Source organism: Lagenorhynchus albirostris, chromosome 12 (genome assembly GCF_949774975.1).
Source record: "Lagenorhynchus albirostris chromosome 12, mLagAlb1.1, whole genome shotgun sequence".
Taxonomy (NCBI): Eukaryota; Metazoa; Chordata; class Mammalia; order Artiodactyla; family Delphinidae; genus Lagenorhynchus; species Lagenorhynchus albirostris.
The window spans coordinates 12,146,226-12,164,801 of NC_083106.1; the positions used below are offsets into that span (position 1 = coordinate 12,146,226).

The 18,576-nt window shown below is 39.3% G+C and overlaps 1 non-coding gene across 1 annotated transcript; it reads left to right on the plus strand.

Annotated features, from left to right (window-relative positions):
• The first annotated feature begins 17,569 nt into the window (after window positions 1-17,569).
• On the plus strand, window positions 17,570-17,642 carry TRNAW-CCA (transfer RNA tryptophan (anticodon CCA)). The gene has a single exon. It is a non-coding gene; the product is annotated as a tRNA-Trp (tRNA).
• The last annotated feature ends 934 nt before the right edge of the window (window positions 17,643-18,576 follow it).

The following is an 18,576-nucleotide window of genomic DNA, read 5'->3' on the forward strand; positions in this document are numbered from 1 at the left end:
GAGTGGCAAAAATCAAATGCCTGTAGGGGCCAAGTGGTAGAACAAAATGACTGAAGCGTTGTGCATAAACTCATAAAGAAGATTGTGTTTATGGCAAGTACGAGAAAATACCCCTTCTAAGAGGGACGGGGCTTTCCAACTCCAGGCAGTTGTGGCCAAGAACTGTTGCCAAATATTGCCAGATCTTCCCAAATACAAATTTTACAGCAATACTTCCTGTATGAATTCTGGTGACTACTTAGAAACTTTTTAGTAGTTACACATTTTATTTATTTATAATATATATACTTTGTAGGCCAATAGAACACACCAACGAGCTAAATCCAGGGCAGTTTGTGGGCACCAGTTTGTGACCTCAGTTACATGACTTTAATACCTTCTGACACTGACCAGCGAAGATAATTCAGATTAAATTTCCCATCATTTGGTGGGATGAGGTTTTCAGGAAGAGATTTAAGTTGATTGAAAGAAAATGGAGAAATTTGCTATTTCTGACAGTTTGGAATGTGTGATACTCACAGTAACTTATAACACAAATAATACTTTGGTATCTGATGGTGTCTCTTCTTACTAAGCGTTCAAAAGTTCTGCAGTAAGATTTATGACATTTACCAAGCTGCATCCCAGAGACAAGGCCTCCAGTCAGAATGTGATTAACCAAACTTCTAAACTGAAATCTTTTTCAGTAATCATTATTATGTGTACTGATTTATTCCTCTCTGTTCTGATAGGTGCAATAACATTAAGCCAGTTTCCTTAACTGTTCTCTGTATTTCAAGATCTGGCTACCCATCAATAGGGCTTTAATTTTTTTTTTCCTCAGAGTCTTTTAAGTATATTTTGGATGGAACAAAATTGTTTTTCATCTCACTTACAGAGTAGTTTTCTAACAACCACATAGAACATTTTAATTGCAAATGCAGCCACTCCAAATAGCTAGGCAAATTAGCATAAATACAGAACTGAAAGCTGTTAGGATGGTCCTAAATTAAGTTGGGCTATAAGAAGAAATTTTAGTGAACAAAAAAGATTAAACATAGAGAACTCACTGAATTGGTGTTGTAGTTCTGGCCGTTGGTGCTTACAACTGTGCATTCTTCCCACTTAGCACAGGGCATTTCACATGATTTGGTTGTTCAATATATACTTGCTACATGAATGAATGAGTAGGCTAGGTCTCCTGGCTTTCACCATGCATTTATCCTCAATGCCTCTGTTGCATTAATATTGCTAAAAAGCTGATTGCATCATGTCATTCCTCAGCTCAAATACCCTTGCATTATCTACAAAGTAAAAATGTTCTTGGCCTGAATAAAATCCTTTTCTACTTTTAATGCTTGCTACTTCTAAAATGAGCCCTCTTGCACCAGCCAACCACATCATTTAGCACACTTCTTCTTAAAATACACACACACACACACACACACACACCCCCTTGTTCCACCTCTCAAAACTAATTAAATCCTCTCCATCCTGTTAGCTTTGTTTGGGTGCTTATTTTCTTAATGAAATACTCCTTGGGCACACCAGCTTACTTTGCTTTTGTTTTTATCTTAATAATAATCAACATCTGGCTCTTATAAATTCAGATTCCCTGGCTCTTCCCCAGACCTAATCAATAAGTTCTCTAGAGGAGGAGTCTGGAAATTTCCTCCAGGAGATAATACTTTTGATAGGAAAGTATAGGAAACTAACATATCATGCTTTCTTTTGTCATAGAATGACTGATAGCCTTTTATTGTTACCTGTTTCCTCTGTCTTTCTCCTCAGTAAGATAATGTGCTCTTGATGTATAGAGATTATATTTATATTTATTCTGTTTGCTTCTCCATGCCTAACAGTATGCTGATAATAGATACTTTACCAATTCCTGCTACATGAATGGATCATCTAGTAAAAATTTTGCCTAGGCAAACCTTTTCAAAAAATGTGATTTGCAACATTGGTCCCTAATAGAAGTATTTGTGAAGAACAAACACTTTCTAGCTTAAAATGTTCCTTTTTATTTGGTTAGGAAAGGAATAGAAAAATATATTACCCAGCTTCAATGTTAAAAATGAATAAGGGCATATGGGATTGTTTAGGAGTAAACTGTGGTGAAATGCTTACTCATCAGAGATTCTATATTTAAGCACTGATGTTGGAACAAATTCAAGAATAAAAAAATATCCTCCATGAATATTTAAGTAAGACAGAAATGTGAAATGAAAAGGTGAGGCCTTTGAAACTGGAGCCGAACATCTTAAATTCCACTGCGGCAGGGAGTGTCCCCCACTCGCCGCAACTAGGGGGAGCCTGCCTACAGCAGCAAAGGCCCAGTGTAGCCAAAAATAAATAAACAAAATAAATAAATAAATTTAAAAAAAAAAGTTTAGTGGATGGGACATTGGTTTAATACTAAAGTGTCTTCTTCAGTTTGAGTTGTACCAGTATGTCACTTTATTTTGAAAATCTTTACTATTGGGTGTCTTTTCGTGAATTTGTTAATCTTCAGAATCCATATGTGTAAGATGAGAAAATAGAAGGTACCTCTGGTTTCTTAAGGTGTGAAAGGTGCGAATAACTCCTATTTTCCACTTGAAATAGAATAAATGAAGTGTTCTGTTCAACTGTTCTATATGCCATCGATCTGATTGAAATGATACAGTAAATGGCTGTTTATAGAGTTTTATAGGAACACATCCATGACTGTCTGATAAAGGATGGGTGTATGAGAAGTTAGTTTTAGCTTTAACATATTTCTTAAGGGAAGGAGAAAACTCCATTTCTAGAGGAAAATAAAATCTGACCAAAATGATTTGTTAGAAGAAGCTAAGAGATACTCTAACGAGATTTTAAGGAAGCTGCCACATGACTTTGGCTCAGAAGGAAATGCCAGAGTTTCTGTGGTATTTTCAAAGTATTTTTACACATTTGATAACAATCTTCTTTATAAATATTTTTGTGACAGTAGTGGTCTGTATCACACTGCTTTGCATTTGCTATATGTGATGCCAAATAGAATTCTTCTCTTGTTACACTTCATGCTCCAGAAATACCAAACCACTTGTAGGTCTCCAAGTGTATCATGCTGGCTGAACATTTCGTGTTTCTCCTCTGCTGTTTGGAATGTCCTTCCCAGCTTACACGTAAGACTTACGGACTCCTGCTCTTCTAAGTCTAGGTTGAAACATCATTGCTTCTACAATTATTTCCTTGTATCAAGCTATACTTAAGAGCTCATCATCCATGGTCCCATGGTGCCTCTTGAGGTAAATGTATCTATTTATTTCTCCATTTCATCAAGAGACTATAAACAATTTCAGGTCCAGAATGTGAGGGGTTTTTCTTGTTTTTTGTTGGTCTTGCTCTTTTCAGGACCTAGAGCAGTTGTACTTGCCATACAGTAAGAAGTCATCAATATATAGATTATGAATGACGGGAAATTAGACAACCAACAGTGATCAGTAAATCCTCTAGTAATGGAGAGCCTCTATAATATTTTCCATATTAAAAAAGGAAACTTCCCAAATCATGTAAAACTATTTTTCCTAGGTGTGGCATCATTTTAGGATTGAAAATCAGTGAGGCCAAATCTAAACGAGGTTATTTGACAGTTTATCTGTCTTCTTTCCAACCTTGATTTTCTGAGCAGTTCCCCTCCTTAAGGCACTACTCTCCTTTCATTTTCTAATATTCTTCTCCACATAAAATCAGAAAAAGTTTAGATGCTATTTGTTTGTGCTCATTTCACGATGGATCATAAATTAGGAAGTTCCAATATGTTACCTTAGTTATATGTAAATAATGTAGTCTAGTTCACTAGTTTGGAGTACAAAGTTCCTTTTAATATTCAAATTAACTTTGAGATTTCTGGTTCAAATGGCTCAACTGAGCTCATGCTTTTTTTTACTTTTCCTTCTTGCACCCTTATGAAAACTTATAATAATGAAAAATATAAAATCTTCACAACAAAGGGAAGGAAAGATGGACAAGGATCTTAACTTGTTGGGTAAGATGGAAAATAGATGAAACAGTAACTAATATTGCAGCATAGGTGACCTATAACCTAGAAACAATGTACAGAGGGGTGCTGCCGAAAGAGAGCCAATCTGCTGTGCATCACCTTGCAGACACTCAAAATTTGCAGGTACGACGCACAGTGCGTGATGCTAAAGGCAGAAAAAGCAATGTGAGGAATAATGTATGGCTTTTTTTCCCTGAAGACATTAAGTAAAGTGGACACAATGTGGAGAGTTAAGATGAAGCGTCTGGGCAAAATGCGGGCTGCTTCGGCATTCTGGAATATGGGGATTCCACCCTGTCCATGCTTTCTAAAGCAACACCTGCCTGTTGACAAACTCACCCATAGATTCAGAACTTCCCATAAGCGTTTCCAATTCTCCAGTCTTCAATAGGATGACCAAAGATCATGGAAATGAATGAGGAAGAACAAGACAGCAAGCAGGAAAGTTGACCTGAGAGGAAACAGATGACTTAGGAAACATAAGAGAACATTTTGTTTTTCTCTAATGAAAATCTCCTTTAATATTCTAGATTTGTAACACAAGGGAAGTTTACCCTGAAAAAGGCACAATCAGATAAGAAGAAGATTTTCTTAACAAAAATGTTACGGAATACCTGGGGGTGGTGGGGGAAAGCTGAAGAGAAATCTCAGGAATTTGAGTAAAAACACATGGAAAAAATAACGTAAGGACCAGAGAGGATCATTGCAGTGGCTCCAACAAGAGGTGAGTTGTTTGTCATTGTGCAGGTTGTGCAGTCCACAAAATGAAAGCAAAAGCCAGCACTTAAACTGAGCATTGTAAACGTTCAGACTATTGAAGCTAAAAAGAGTATTTTTATTTATATTATTCAGCAAATGTATTTTGTATCCCAAATATCAAAGTCTAAAGATACAAGTGAGGGTGTGGAATGAGAACTGTGATGCACTGTTGCTGGAAGTGTTAACTGGAACAGTTACTTTGAGGAGCATTTGGTCAATATCTAGTGAAGCTGAAGATGCACACATGTAATAAGCAGGACCCTATGGGACCCTCCTGGAACAGACCCCCCCCCCAGACCCCCGCCATGTCCTCTGCCCATCTCTTGTTTGTAGAAAAACTTTGGCCAAAGAATAAATTTAATCAGAGAAGTGAGAATGCAGAAGCAAAGAAAAGCAGTCAAACAGAACAAAATAATAATAGTTTAGTCATTTAAGTCAAGGACCTTAATTCCTCCTCGAGGGCTATAGATAATATTCTGAACCATACCCTTTGAGCCGTTTTACAGATACTGAAACCCCTCCAGGTGGAAGAAGTTAACTACATGATGACCAGACTGTAGCCATGACACAGCTGTTCCATCTCACACAATTCCAAGAACTGGCCTCAAGGAAATGGGAACAAACCAACCGTGGGACTGAAGATTAACTGTACTTAAAACAATCAAGATGATGCTGATCAGACCATCACGTGACCACTTTCTTTTTTTAAAAAAATAAATTTATTTGTTTATTTACTTATTTTTGGCTGCATTGAGTCTTTGTTGCTGTGCAGGGGCTCCCTCTAGTTGTGGCGAGCGGGGGCTACTCTTCGTTGCGGTGCGCGGGCTTCTCATTGCAGTGGCTTCTCTTGTTGCAGAGCATGGGCTCTAGGCACGCAGGCTCAGTAGTTGTGGCATGCAGGCTCAGTAGTTGTGACTCACAGGTTCTAGAGCACAGGCTCAGTAGTTGCGACGCATGGGCTTAGTTGCGTTCCACATCCTGCAGCATGTGGGATCTTCCTGGACCAGGGCTCGAACCCGTGTCCCCTGCTTTGGCAGGCGGATTCTAACTACTGCGCCACCAGGGAAGCCCCCACGTGACCAATTTCAAGATGACTGTCAGAGCTAACTGTATTGTTCTGCATGTAGTCCAACCCCCCACCCAGCTCCCACCTGTGTACCCCTTTAAAAACTCTTGCTCCCGATTGGCAATGAGAAGTCAGTTCTTTGGGACATGAGTCAACCTTCTCCCCAGGATTGCTGGCTCCCTCAATAAAGCTATCTTTCCTTTTACCCAACTTTGTGTCTCAGTATTGGATTCTTGAGTGACAAGCAGCAGAACCTGAGTTAGGTAACACACAGACTGTGACTCAATACTTCCACTTAAAGATATATTCCCTGGAGAAAATGCTACCTTTCCTTAAGGAAACATAAACAAAAATGTTCTTTGCAACATTGTTTATAATAGAAAAACAGCTTGTGTAATAGTTAAAATTACTATGTATCGGGCTTCCCTGGTGGCGCAGTGGTTGGGAGTCCGCCTGCTGATGCAGGGGACATGGGTTCGTGCCCTGGTCTGAGAGGATCCCACATGCCGCAGAGCGGCTGGGCCTGTGAGCCATGGCTGCTGGGCCTACGCGTCCGGAGCCTGTGCTCCGCAACGGGAGAGGCCACAACAGTGAGAGGCTCGCGTACCGCAAAAAAAAAAAAAAATTGCTAAGTATCAACATAGATAACTCTCAAAAACATAATGTTGAGGAAAAAGGCAAGTATGCAAAGTGGTATTCTGATGTATATTTACAATCATATATTGTATTTAAAATTAAAAATATAGTTCTATACATTTCAAAAAATGTTTTTAAATTATGTGTTGGCTGTGTTGGGTCTTCATTGCCGTGTGCGGGCTTTCTCTAGTTGTGGCGAGTGGGGACTACTCTTGGTACACGGGCTTCTCTTGTTGTGGAGCATGGGCTCTAGGCACGCAGGCTTCAGTAGTTGTGGCACATGGGCTCAGTAGTTATGGCTCGTGGGCTCTAGAGTGCAGGCTCAGTAGTTGTGGCACATGGGCCTAGTTGCTCTGCGGCACATGGGATCTTCCCAGACCAGGGCTGAAACCCGTGTCCCCTGTATTGGCAGGCAGATTCTTAACCGCTGTGCCACCAGGGCAGTCCCCTATACATTTTTTAATAGTGAAAGTAGATTAAAACATTTCCAGAGAGTAAAAAAGCATAAAAACAATCCGGGTCATCTAGAAAGAACATGAATCAGACTGGCATAGGCTTCTCATAGCAATACTGAATATTATAAAATATGACCTGATACATTAAAAATCCTGAAGCTAGGACTTAAGCCCTCATTTTGCCACAGTGGTAACTATTGAACTTCCTCCACAAGTTCATATCACTACCTTTAGGACCAATCCTGTCTTTAAGTAGGATACGTTAAAGCATATTCGGCAATCTGTCTAGAATTCAGTAGAACCTTCCTCACTAATGCTAATGATCCAGCTTTGACCCTATCTTCACTTCTAATATTTAGAAATTATCTTTTCTCTGAAAACTTTTTTTTCCTATAACACACACAGTATGACATGCATAAAGGAAAGTGCACAAATCATAAGTGCTCAATTGATTATCTTGACGTGCACACACTCATTACCAACACCTGGTTAAAAAATAGAACATTATCAGGACCCCGGAAGTCTGTGTTCCCTGCCAATCACTATCTGCTCCTTTCTGCCCAAAGTTTACACTAGTCTGTCTCCGAGGGCCTGCTGCTGCACTTTATGTACAGAAAGTTGTACAGTGTATATTCTCTCATGACTGGCCTCTTACACTCCACGTTGTGTTTGTGATATCCAACCAGGTTGTTACATATAGAAGTGGTTCATCCTTCTTCACTGTTGTGTAGAATTCCATTGTACAAATAAACTGTAATTTATTTACCTAATCTACCCCCAGATTTTGGCTCTTGTGAGTAACGCTGTTCTGGACATTCTTGTGCATTTCTTTTGGGGTACGTGAGCATTCATTTCTGTTGGGTATATCTGAATATATATATGTATTCAACTTTAGTAGATGATGCCAATGTTTTCCAGCATAGTTGTACCAGTTGATGCTTAACTTACAGTGTAAGAGATTTCTCATTTGTTCTTAGCCTCACCAAAAATATGTCTTTTAAATTTTATTTCTTGGGGCAGCTTATGTTATCTCATTGCCATTATAATTTGCACTGCCCTGGTGACTAATGAATTTAGGCCCCTTTTCAAATGTTCATTGGTCATTAAATTATCCTCTTATGTGGTATCTGTTCAAGACTCTTGTCCACTTTTCTATTAGGTTGTCTGTTTTCACTAATTTGTAAGAGCTTATATATTATGGACACAAGTCTTTAGTCAATTATATCAATTGCAAATATCCTCTTCTACTCTGATTTGCATTTTCATGATTTTAATGGCGTTTTGTTGAAAAGCAGAAGCTTAATAAAGCATAATTTTTCTATCACTTTTTTTTCAGTTGAAAGTGCTTTCTGTATCCTGTTTAAGAAAGATTTTCCTATCCCAAGGTAATGAATCTTTTCCTCTGCTATCTTCTAGTAACTTTACTGTTTTATATTTCATAGTTAGAGCTATAATCCACCTGGAATTAATTTTTGTGAATGACGTGCGGTATGGAAAAAGTATTATTGTTCTGCATAGTTGCCTAACTGACCTGGCACCACCATTTATTAAAAAGACTGAGGTTTCCCCACTGCTGCCTCTATGTGTGTGTGTGTGTGTGTGTGTGTGTGTGTGTGTGTGTGTGTGTGTGTGTGTGTGGGTGTGTGTGGTTAAAGACTACTATTGTAAGTAAACATGTTTTCTTTTGAGACATTCTGTGACTTGATTATTATAAGTAGTCACAAGTAGATGCAAATGTATTTAAAGTTTTGCTTGGAAATTACAACTGAGTCATATAAGAAAATCAGAGGAAAAAGGAGAGGCAAATAGGGTTAAGGAAGTTAGAAATGCGAGAAGGCAGAAACACATCTATAAGGGATTCCAACAAATGAGGAGGTGGGTCAGAGACCGCTAGATATGCTCTCAGATAATTAAAATGAGACTGTATGGTCTACATTAAAGCCTAGGTCATGGCCATAGGAAGGATCGGCTGCATTGGAATGCACCCAGATCTCAAGATTGACGAGGTGGGTGGCAGTGATTTGTTACAATTTAAACCTGAGACTGAGTGAAGAACCCATAGGTCACTAAAAGAGACTAGGTGGAGGCTTCCCACAAGCTGTAAGTTACTGAAAGAAGTGAGGACAGCAATGCCTAATGAAGATGCTTTAGGTTTGAACAAAATGACTCATTGCCGAGTAACTGTATCGTGCACTCTCTATTCCTTACTCTGAAATTCTTCTCCATAATAACGTGCCTGTCAGAGATTCCCAGATTCCAGTAGCTAACACTTAGGAGAAAAACAGAAAGCCGCTAAAGTGTGAGAGTATCAGGAATTTCACTTGATACTTCTCACTTTCAAAAGGGGAAGTCTCGGTTTCCACCTCTGGCTGGTGATCGTGTAGAGAGAATGAAGAAGTTTGGAAGAAGGCACACCTCGGAGGGGACAGTGGGGTGGTACAGGGCTCAGGGTTAAGAGTGAAAGAGCTTGGACCTTTATTTCATTGCAGACAATAATGTGACAGCTCTACGTCAGTTTATTAGGAATAATCTTTCACTCAGTCCATCAATAGTCATCTGATTTACTCACAAAGATCACTTGGTCGGCATATACGTGTCTAGCTATTAACAGAGCCTTCAGGCGAGGGGAAAAAACCTTTCGGCCTTTGGTGTTCCTACTGAAATGTGTTTCTAGGCTTGTAATAAATGGTATTTGTTTTGAGACACTCTTAAATTCCCTCAGTGGTAAGCCAAAAAATTGCAATGTAAGCACAAAGTACTAAATATATTATCTCAGTCTGTTTAAGTTCTGAGTTACTAGTTGAACCATTTTGTTGTTGAGTTACTGGAATTAGGAACCACCTGAGAGCTTGTATCATGTACGTAACCCAATCTCTGAAGTATCTAGTACACTGCTCTGAGTATATGGGTACTTAATAAATGCTTTTTGATTGATTACAAGAAAATCTTTAGCAAAATTCTATAACACTCACTAAAACTGAGCTCAGTTGAATTGGGGATAGGTGAAAGAACACTCAAAAATAACAAAGGGCTTCAAAATACTGTCTTCATTGCGGTTACAATAATCATTGCAAAGCAGATACACAAAAAGAAGAGGACCTAATGAAAGCTTCTAATTTCAGCAATCAAAACCCTTATATTTTCAGTTTGCACAATTCCCAACACCTAGCCTTTCTGAAGTAGTATAAAAATACCCCTATGATTCCCTCATAATTCTAACAGCCTCTAAATTGTTGAGGGAAATCTCTGGGCTGTTTTGTTTTCAACTTCTAAAATCCATGTCCTTTATCTTTCCTTAATCTTTGGGGGTTCAGCATTTTCCCGTCGAACTAGTTAGTTTTATTAGCCATTGTGCTTCTTGGTGTAGTACATTCTGCTTGTTCAGAGCACGGCCAATTCTGTTGGAAGAACCAGGAAATGACTAGAAAATAGTTTGGAGACTGGACAGTAGTCTAATATGCTGAAGCCCTCCAAATGAGGGTTTAACTTAACCTTACAATTGTTGACATTCTATCAGTATGAATTCTGGGTTCAGTATGAATTTTTGGTATGGAAGACATTGCACCTGATCAATGTTTTTCCTCCACTCCTTATTCCCCAAATGTTAATATACTCTGGTAAGCCTTCCACTCCTGGGTAAGTGGGTGGAATCTTGGGAAATAATTACACCTAAAATCATCTCTAGGTCTTAGGAGGTGCTTTGAGGATGTACTTTAATTTGATGTCGTTCCGGATCTTTCACATAAGTTCAATTCAACAAACATTATTGAATTCTCCCATGTGTGCAACATTAACGCAAGTGATGGGGATACAAAGATGAGTAGTTCCTGTTGTCAGTGGTAACAATCTAATGCAATGATACCCAGCCCTGGAGCATGCAGCTCACTTGGGGAGCCTGAAACATACCAACACCTGAGCAGCCACAACCAGAATCTTTTTTTTTGTTTTTGCGGTACGCGGGGCTCTCACTGCTGTGGCCTCTCCCGTTGCGGAGCACAGGCTCCGGACGCGCAGGCTCAGCGGCCATGGCTCACTGGCCCAGCCGCTCCGCGGCATGTGGGATCCTCCTGGACTGGGGCACGAACCCGTGTCCCCTGCATCGGCAGGCGGACTCTCAACCACTGCGCCACCAGGGAAGCCCTCAAGACAGCTTTATCAGCTAACTTTCCACCCTTTCTCACTTCCTTATTCCCTTTCCAAGTATTTCTGGTTTGTAAAATATACTGAGGGAAGAGAGGTCAGAGCTGTTGATTTTGACCATAGATAGAGGAGGTTGGAGAATATTTTACAATGGAAGAACTATTTGAACTTAAACTTAAATGATGAATAGGATTTATAGGTAGAGAGGAGAGTTCAAACAGAAGAGACATCCTCTGAAAAGGCACTCAGAAGATGGGCATGGAATATTCCAGAAACGTGTTCTGTATTTTGGGTAAATTCTCCAGTCTCTTTAAACCCTTTACCTGTGAACGATCTATTCTCAGTATCCCAGCCTGCCTATAAAGTACACTTTGCCTCAGTGCTTTTCCTCTCTCACTTTATATTTTAAGATATATAGATATATATTTTAATATACTTAACATTTTAAAAATTATAAAATGAGTAAAAGTACAAGTGGAAGCCCTTGTTGGTGTCTTGGTCAGGTCTTTCTCAGCACTGGGTTCTTCTAAGCAACAGTGTTGATAAAGTGGGGTAGGTTTTACCTCAAGTAAAATAGTGTTCATAAATGGAACCATTAGTTTTAACTACTTCAGCTGTCATAATAACAACAAAAAGATGTTAATGATTATCTCCATACCCATCCTCACTAGATAGCCTTTTGCTCTTGGGATGTCATCTTTATGAAATAGGCAGTAAGTAGAATTGGATGAGATACACCAGACTCTGAGGGTTGTTGACAAGAGACCTCCATGAATGTCTCATATAGGCTGCATCTGCAAATGAAATGATAAATTGAGATAGCTTTCTAGATAAATCAAGTAAAGTCCAAGAGGTAAGGTGTGGGTAGGGCTGCTTTAGGTGGGCTGATGGCATAAGAATGAGAACTCTGAAGTAAGCAATTGGTGCAGCAATACATTCCTTATAAGGCCATAGGGTTCATCCTTCCAGGCTGACACGGCCTCCTTTATACATGGTATAAAAGATCAGGAACCTGTGTTCTGGGTTCCTCTGGCACAGCCAAGTCCTCACTTAATCTGCACTTCATTGACCACCTCTGTTGACCACTAAACTTGGTGCTATGGACTGAATTGTGTCCCCTCCAAACTGATATATTGGAGCCCTAACCTCCAACGTGATGTTATTTGTGGACGGGGCCTTTGGGAGATAATTAGGTTTAGTTGAGGTCATAAGGTTGGGGCCCTCAGGATGGGATTAGTGCCCTAGTAAGAGGAGATACCAGAAAGTTTGCTTCCTCTCTGTCTCCTGTGTGAGAACACATCAAGAAGGCGGCTGTCTGCAAGCCAGGAAGATTCCTCACCAGGGAGCTAAATTGGCCAGCACCTTGATCTTGGACTTCCTAGATTCCAGAACTGTGAGAAATAAACTCCTGTTGTTTAAGGCCCCCAGTCTATGGTATTTGGTTACGGCAGCCCAAGCTGACACTTGGGAGCACACTGATGAGGGGACAATAGAAACACTGGAAACACTCATTTGTATCCGTGATCTTGGGTGTAGTATGATTTTTGGTGAAAGCCGTCGAGAAAACAACCTTGAACCCAGTCTGAGCTGTCATTCCTGTCAATTAACCCTCTTATCTTTCCCTCTGTTACCTTGTCATTTCAAGCAAGATATTTTATTTTGCGTTCTCAGAAGATAAGTGAGTTGTGTTTGAGTTTTGGGTAGACTATCTTGACAACCAAGTAGTGTTATAAATACTTTAAGTTTTATGAAAAGAATAAACTTAGCATAACCTGCCTTGACAGAAGTGAGATGCTTATGTCTGCGAAGTGTAGTTGTTGGTGAAAAAAAATCAACCTCAGAATCTGTGGGATTCTAGTGACACCTGCTGGACTCATCAAATGGTAGCCATCGTTGGCTGGTTAACCCTGTCTCTTCCACTGTGACAAAAGACAACCAGACCTCACAGTTAGGAGAGTGACCTCTAGCGAAAGATCCTTGGAAATTTTCTTTTTAATTGAATTTATAAAGGCTTAGAATACCATTTAGACAATATATAATTAGGGATAAGAAAGGTAAGAGTGTAAGCACTGAGCATATTCAAACTCATCAGTGATGTTCAGTTCTTTGCCCTGTGAAGAGAAATCTCCTAGATGTACCAGAATAAAATTTGATGATTATAGCCTGTTTTATTGATTTATCATTTTGCATTGACATGTTGTTTTATATCAAAAGGCTATGTAATTTAGTCATTTAGAGCAAAGGCTCTGGAGTCAGAGCCAGAGTTAAAACACAGGATTTGTCACTTAGTAAATTTTTGCCCTGAGCAGGTTATTTAACTTTCCTGTGCCTCAGTTTCCTTGGCTTAAAATGGGGACAATTGTACCTACATCATAGAGATGAGAACATTGTCTGACACAAAGTAAAACACTCAACAACTGTTAGCTATTTTTATTACAAGAAAATTAACGAAATCCCTGCAGTTTCTCTCATTCTGTGATAAAATTACTCTCTTAGCTATCTCTTTGTTGGGAGTAAGCTGAGGACAAAAGACTCATCCCGAGGATGGGGGAGAGATTTGATAAAAGGGAGGGTTCACATTTGTGCTTGTCGCCTCATATAATCTAGATGGAGAATCCACGGAGACCACATCACAGACGTCAGAAAGAGAAAAACAAATACTGTATGTTAACACATACATATGGAATCTAAAAAAAAAAAAAAAGGGTTCTGAAGAAACTAGGGACAGGACAGGAATAAAGATGCAGACGTAGAGAATGGATTTGAGGACACGGGGAGGGGGAAGGGTAAGCTGGGACGAAGTGAGAGAGTGGCATGGACATATATACGCTACCAAATGTAAAATAGATAGCTAGTGGGAAGCAGCCGCAGAGCCCAGGGAGATCAGCTCGGTGCTTTGTGACCACCTAGAGGGGTGGGATTGGGAGGGTGGGAGGGAGAGGCAAGAGGGAGGAGATAAGGGGATATATGCATACGTATAGCTGATTCACTCTGTTATACAGCAGAAACTAACACATCATTGTAAAGCAACTATACTCCAATAAAGATGTTACAAAAGGAAAAAGATCACTCAGAGTTTCTGCAGTTTTTCATATACGATGTCCAGCATTCAATAAAAAGTTACTACTTATTTCAGCACAATATTTAGAGAAAGAAAAGATCTGCAAGTGACTCAAATGTTAGAGTTATCAGACACAGACTTTAAACTGATTATTCAGATTTTCTGATATTCATAAACTAATTTTGGTAAGGTTTATTTTGCTGGAATTTTGTCCATTTTACCTAAATTTTCAACTTCATTGGCACAAAGTTGTCTTATGTTTTTAATGTTGGTAGAACATATAGTTATAGCTTCCTTTCATTCTTTGCATTGGTCATTTATGCCTTCTTTCTTTTTCCCTTAATCAGTTTCACCAACTGTTTTATTAATTTTCTTAATCTTTTCACAAAACAACGTTTTGATACTCTTGATTCTTTTCATTATATATTATTTATTTGGCTTTTGTTTTTATTGTTAACTTTTCTTTATGTTTATTTCCTGTTCTTTTCCACCTTCGTGAGATGGTTACTCAGCTCGTTGCTTTTTAACTTAATTCCTTTCTCATACAAAAGGATCATAAGTGTGCTTTAAATGCTACAAGATTTTGATATACATTTTGATATGTTTTTATCATTACACAGTTACAAATATTTTCTAATTTCCTTATAATTTTTTCTCTGAGTCATTGGTTTTTTGAAGCATATTTCCTAATTTTTAAATAGACAGTAATCTACATATGGCTTGTTATTAATTTTCATCTGAATTGCCTTTTGGTCAGAGAATATAGTCTGCATGATTTCAGTCCTTTGAAATATGTTGAGACTTGCTTTAGGGCCAGAAATATAACCTTTCTTTTGTTGATAAATATTTTATATATGCTGGATGCTTTGTTGATTAGATCCACATATGAATACAGCACTACCACTTGTAAGTTTCACTGATGTAGTGAGTTTCATTGCTCGGCTTTGCTATAAAGAACCTGGAAGTTCTTCAAGTCTTGGAAGTATTGCGTAATTCCTCTGTGACTGCTTCCTTGTTGGCACAGTGTGGCAGCCTGACTCCATTATCTCCAAGCACATTTTCAGACTCTATAATCTGTGGACTATGTGGTTCTAATTTTTCATAACCCTATATGTACCCAGCAGGCAAAAGTGAATAAATCCACCAAGGTTCATAGCAGCACTATTCGCAACAGCCAAAAGGCGGAAATGATACAACTGTGCATTGATGAATGAATGGGTAAATGAAGTGTGGCTCATGCATGCAATGAAATAATTATTCACCCTCAGAGAGGAAGGGAATTCTGACACATGGTACAGCATGGATGAACCTAGAGGACATTATTAAGTGAAATAAGCCAGTCTCAAGAGGACAAATACAGTGTAATTCCACTTATATGAGGTACTGAGAGTAGCCAAATTCATAGTGACAGAAAGTAGAAGGGTGGTTGCCAGGGGCTATAGGAGGGGGAATGGGGAGTTAGTGGTTAATGGGTGTGGAGTTTCAGTTGGGGAAGGTGAAAAAGGTCTGGAGACGGATGGTGGTAGTGGTTGGACAACAGTGTGAATGTCCTTAATACTACCGAACTGCACTAAAAGTAATTAAAATGGTAAATTTTATGTTATGTGTATTTTACCACAATAAAATAGAGAAGGAGTATTTGAGTGAAGGACTGCATAATAATCAGGAGTGGAAAAAAATAAAAAATGAGTAGTAAGACTTCTAATAGAGAGTCAATGAATATGATAAGATCTTACCATATTATAATATTCATATTTTCAACATACTTCCATGATCTAGGCATTGGTCACAGAGAAAGTTTTGGGGGCAGGAAAGTTTCCTCAAATCACCCCGCTACGTTGGGGAGGAAGGGTAACATTGAAGGGAACCCTATCCCCTTCCCCAGGAACTCCACCTTTGAGAGGAGGTTATTAACAATCCCCATTCATGGATGAGGCCAGCAGAGGTTTGGTATTGCTCCAGGGCACATGGCATGTAATTAAGCTCTCAAAGGGAAAGACATGCTCTACTTTATTTTTTACTTTTAGTGTTTGGAATGTGGCAGGTGCTTGTTGAATAATTATTAAGTGAATAAATAAGATAGGATATGAACCCAGATTAATCTAACTTCAAAGTCCACTCTCCTCCAAGAACCTACACAGTTACTGTTAGGTCCCGTATAACTGAATTTGGGGCTGGACCGCCTTGACACTGGGTAGGAATTCTTTATGCCGACTCCTGGTTAAAGCTTCACAGAGGTGGACTCTGGGAGGACCAGAGTACCATCAAGGCACCGGGACTTCTAATTTGCTGTGTCTCCCACTCCATTCTCTCTTATTTTATCCCTTCCTTCTTTGAGGAGAATTTTGTTATAATCCCAGACTCTTGGGAGCAAAAATCATTTAATCTGGGAAATGTCACCTCTTTTGGGAATAGCTGATAGATTTATGCTGCCTTGCCTCTCCATCTCCTACCCCCATGTAGGAAATGACTGAAGGTGTAGGAGTTTGGGAGCAAGTTTAGGCCACAAATACGTGGTTTTAGAAATTTAGGGTTGGTGCGTCTGTTATTTTGGATTATTTACACAAGTCATATGAAGGGCACACTGTTTCTTCAAGTCTTCAATCCTATTGAAGTATAATAAAATGATCACTTTCATATTCTTGTCAACAATGCCCTTATTTTAAAAAAACCTTGGATGTTATACCACACGCAGCATTTTTCCAAAATTTCATTTTCTTTTTTTGGCAAGTTTATTGCACGTTCTCACTCTCACTTTTTCTATTAACCTTTGCCAAATCTCTACTTTCACTCCCACCTCTTACAAAAGTTCATTTGAATGTAATCTGAATGAACTACAAATATATCTGTGAAGGAGAAAAACTAATTTTCAGAGAAGTTTAAATCATAATACAACAATTACATTGTATTCAAGTATTCAATTCATATATATTTTATGTATGTACATAGGTATGTCCCATAAATAATTATTAACATTAGTTACAGGTCAGAAGCCTGAGTGATGTGAACAAAACCATTCATATATTATACTGTGTCTGTTCAGGGTCATCCTTTTCTTTTCTTTTTTTAAAAATTTATTTATGTTATTTATTTATTTATGGCTGTGTTGGGTCTTCGTTGCTGCACATGTGCTCCCTCTAGTTATGGTGAGCGGGGGCTACTCCTCGTTGCGGTGCACAGGCTTCTCATTGCGGTGGCTTTTCTTGTCGCGGAGCATGGGCTCTAGGTGTGTGGGCTTCAGTAGTTGTGGCATACAGGCACAGAAGTTGTGGTGCACGGGCTTAGTTGCTCCGCGGCATGTGGGATCTTCCTGGACCAGGGCTTGAACCCGTGTCCCCTGCATTGGCAGGCAGATTCTTAACCACTGTGCCACCAGGGAAGCCCATCCTTTTCTTTTAAACAAGAACCCCAGCTCCTTTTCTTCAAATTACTACCAGTGCGACACTTCCCTGGTGGTCCAGTGGTTAAGACTCCACGCTCCCAATGCAGGGGGCCCAGGTTCGATCCCTGGTCAGGGAACTAGATCCCACATGCCGCAACTAAGAGCCTGCGTGTTGCAACTAAAGATCCTGCATGCCGCAGCAAAGATCCTGCGTGCTGCAACTAAGATCTGGCGCAGCCAAATCAATGAATAAATAAATATTAAAAAAATTACTACCAATGCTGGAACATGTACAGTATCATTCCCAGGACCACCTCACTCGGCTGCCCAGGTTGGCTGCCCAGGTTGTGCACTGAACAACCCTGGAAGACATCTTTTACATAAAATATAAGTGAATGGTTCCCTCTTGCAATTGAGCAGGTACAATGTGTATAAGTGTGTGTCGTAGTCCTATTTTTCTGTTCACTTCTCCTTCTTTCCTAAAATGTACCTTTTCCATGCTCCATCCTTTTGGTTTTCCTCCAGACTCTGGAATCCTTTTTCCATTCAATTTCTTCATTAAATTCCATTTAGTTTCTTCAGAATTCTCAGTCAGTGGATTTCATATAACTTCTCTCCACCATTGTATCTCGTGGGACACTTAAGAGACTGTAGTTACAGCCAAGTGGAGCAGTCAGGAGGCAGCACATAACTTAGGGGGAGAGAATGGGCTTGGGAATCAGATAGACCAGCTCTGTCTCTTATCAGCAGGATGGAATCGAGCAAGTTAGTTAACCTTTCTATCTGATGTATGGAGATAATACTAGTAACTACCTCACATTCCACTGAAAATGTTAAAGGAAATAATGCTTAGGATAGTGACTGACAGAAATTTCTCAATAAATGGTAGTTTATAAAAAGATGGAAGTGTTGGGGATGTACAGAAAGAGCTGTATGGATAATTATGGATAATTAAGCCATCTGGTATACCAACAAAAAAGAACCACAAGGAAACTAAGGCCATATGCATCCCCCTATTTCTCCTCACCTATCCTCCTCCAAGACACCCATTAAGCTAAAGCTAAGGAGGTG